The sequence below is a fragment of the Carlito syrichta genome, unplaced genomic scaffold (genome assembly GCF_000164805.1).
Source record: "Carlito syrichta isolate Samal-C Ts95f unplaced genomic scaffold, Tarsius_syrichta-2.0.1 Scaffold313936, whole genome shotgun sequence".
In the NCBI taxonomy this organism is placed as follows: domain Eukaryota; kingdom Metazoa; phylum Chordata; class Mammalia; order Primates; family Tarsiidae; genus Carlito; species Carlito syrichta.
The window spans coordinates 372,886-376,187 of NW_007258032.1; the positions used below are offsets into that span (position 1 = coordinate 372,886).

The following is a 3,302-nucleotide window of genomic DNA, read 5'->3' on the forward strand; positions in this document are numbered from 1 at the left end:
AAAAAAAAAAAAAAAAAAAAACAGAAATTGAAACAAAGAAGATTCACTCTGCATGTTGATACTTCCTGTCCTATTTTATTAAATAAAATATGGAGGTTAACCTACAGTTTGAAAAATACCAGTAAAACCCAACCCCTGATAAGACAGGTCTGAAAATTAAGGGCAGAGAAATAAAGGGAAAGAAGCTGAACAGGAGCAACAGAAAGAAGGCCAGCCGAGGGGCCAGAAGAGCTGAGACCTTCCCATGACCAGCTTGCCCAGGACCAAGTCACTTTACATCAGTGTTCCTCAAACTGTTTTCATTATTACTCTCCTAATAAGAAAACCTAGCCAGGTGTGGTGGCTCATGCCTATAATCCCAGCACTTTGGGAGGCTGAGGTGAGAGACTGCCTGAGCCCAGGGGTTCAAGACCAGCCTGGGTGACTTGGCAAGATCGCATCTCTACAGTAAACTTAAAAATTAGCCAGACATGGTGGCGCATGCCTATAGTTCCAGCTACTGGAAGGCTGAGGCGGAAGGATTGCCTGAGCCCAGTAGGTCAAGGTTGCGGCGGCTGTCAGCATGCCACGGCACTCCAGCCTGGGCAAAACAGTGAGACTCCAACTCAAAAAAAAAAAGAAAATTGAATAAGATTTTATTTCTTGGCTGGGTGTGGTGGCTCACGCCTATAATCCCAGCACTTCGGGAGGCCAAGGTGAGAGGACTGCCTGAGTCCATGGTTTCCAGGTCAGCCTGTGCAACTTGGAGAGATCTCATCTCTACAATAAATCAAGAAAAATTAGCCAGGCGCAGTGGCTTGTGCCTGTAGTTCTAGCTACTTGGAAGGCTGAAGCAGAAGGATCGCCTGAGGCCAGGAGATCCAGGCTGCAGTGGCCGTGAGCGTGCTACTGCTCCCCAGCCTGGGCGACAGAGTAAGGCTCCAACTCAAAAAAATAAATACATAAAATAAAATAATACAGAGAAACAGGGAGGTATCTTAACCAGGTAGAAGTCTGAAGGCCAGTAGGGCTCGGTGGCTCAGCCTGTAATCCCGCGCCTTTGGGAGGCTGAGGTGAGTGGATTGCCTGAGCCCGCGGGTTGGAGACCCGTCTGGGCAACTTGGCAAGACCTCATCTCTACAATAAATCAAAAAATCAGCCGGGCGTGGTAGCGCGTGCCTGTAATTCCCGCTACTCGGAAGGCGGAGGCGGAAGGATCGCCGGAGCCCAGCAGGTCGAGGCTGTAGTGGCCAGGAGTGGCCACTGCACTCCAGTCTGGGCGACAGAGTGAGACTCCAACTCAAAACAAACAAACAAACAAACAAAATCCTCCAATGTCTTCTCATTTCACTCAGTGAAATCTCAAGTCCTATCAACAGTATAATTTCATCTCTATTATAGCCACAGTCAAATTCTCATTTTTTCCTTTGCAGTTAAATAATTACCCACTTGGAGCCTTTAAATTTGTTATTGCCTCTTCCAGGAAGGTTGTTCTTTAAATTTTATGTCTTCTTCTGTTACTTCTTTCATTCAATTGACTTTTTCTGCATATTTTCTTCCCTTCTAATATTTTCTTCAATTATAACCTTCTAATATAAGATTTACATACTTATTTCTGTTTTCATTATTATATCATAAAATCCATAATGCAGAAGATTCTGTTTTGTTCACTACTTTACTTCCTTTTTCTAGAACAGTGTCTAGCAAAATTCCTCAAAAATTATCTACAGATTTAACACATGAATTTTGAACTTTGGAAGATCTTTAATTTTTTATTTTCTATTTTTCGGTTTTAGAATGCTTATTTGGTTAACTTTTCCAAACTATAATTCTCTGTTGAAATTCTCTCTCTTTTCTTCTACTTTGCCCAACTTTTCCTTCTATTTTTTGAATATATTGATCATATTTACTTGAAAGTTGTTGTCAAGTGACTCCAACATCTGAATCATCTGGATGTCTGTTTCTGTTGTCTATTTTTTACTTTAAGTTTCAACTATTTGCCACTATTTGTGGTACACTTTGCAATTTTTGATCTGATAGAAGAAACATGGCAGAGACCTTTGATGATGGAAATTTCTCTAAAGGGAGCTAAGTTTTATTTTATCAAGTACATAGATTACTAGCAGATCACCATTATCCTGTTGAGTTTTGGATGTAGGCTTTGTTAGGAAGGGTCTAACTAAATTTTGCTCTTATATTGAGGGCATAGTCCTCACTTTTAGAATATGGAACTAAGTGCCACATTAATTCTAGCCCAGCACTCTCTGAGACCTCAGCTGAGAAATACCAAAGCATCTCCAAATGCCTCTCCATTTTGGCAAAAATTGAACAAAAGTTAAATTTCTTTTTCTGATGTTATGTGGCTGCAGATATTTATTCTTCAGTCACTCAACTGCTGCTTTCTTCTGGGTTGTTAGGCCTTTCACAATACCAAATAACCCAGAAGAAAACAGCATATACTTTTACTGTTGCCAATACGGTATTACATATACATTTATATTTAATGTAATTTTCGGAGTCAGTTTATATGTATATATATAATTTAGGAGTCTGTTAGCAGCTGTGAAGTGGAGATTTGAATGCAGATTTTTTAGTTTCTTCTTTAAATTTTCCTACCCTTCAGACTTTTCCCCTTCAAATGCTAGCTCCTTTTGCAGTCCTTAACTTCCACCTTTATCTCCTAAGCAAAATCTTTAAGTCTTTTATTTATAAAAACTGTATTGCTTTTATAAAATTATCACATAATCGTTGTAAAAACTGACGTATATAGATATAACTAACATTGATCACATCATAATGATAATGTTACAATGATTTCAGGCTTTAATCTGTAGCATAGCTTTGCTAAAATAGAAATTCTGAGTCAAAGTGCACGTATTTTAAAGGTTATCAGCTACTGTTATGTTACTTTACACAATGCTTTTCTTCTATCTCCAGCAATATATAATTACTGCTTTCCCACACCCTCTCCAGAACAGAATGCAATCAACATTTTAAAATTTCAATATACTGAAGTGAGTTAATAATGGATTCTCAATGTTGATTGATTGTGTTCTTGGTTTACTCTTGAGTTGAGCAGCTTTCTGAAGTTTTTTGGTCATTTTTTTCTTTTTTGTGATTACTTTTTATGTATTCTTTTCACATAAAATAATATTATCTTGTTAAAATTGATTTATAGAAGCTCTTTGTGAATTGAGTATTAAAGCATGTTAAAAGAGTTTTTTATGCTTTATAACTTTAAATTACATTTTGTTTTAATGGTTTCTATTTTTATTGAAAATAGCAATTTTTATTCTGTCAAATCTATCAATGCTTCCTTTTAT

At 37.7% G+C, this 3,302-nt stretch overlaps 1 protein-coding gene across 1 annotated transcript in view; it reads right to left on the bottom strand.

Annotated features, from left to right (window-relative positions):
* The window catches only part of MCCC1 (methylcrotonoyl-CoA carboxylase 1), a 72,908-nt gene that overhangs the window by 68,583 nt on the left and 1,023 nt on the right, over positions 1–3,302 (bottom strand). The window lies entirely within an intron of this gene.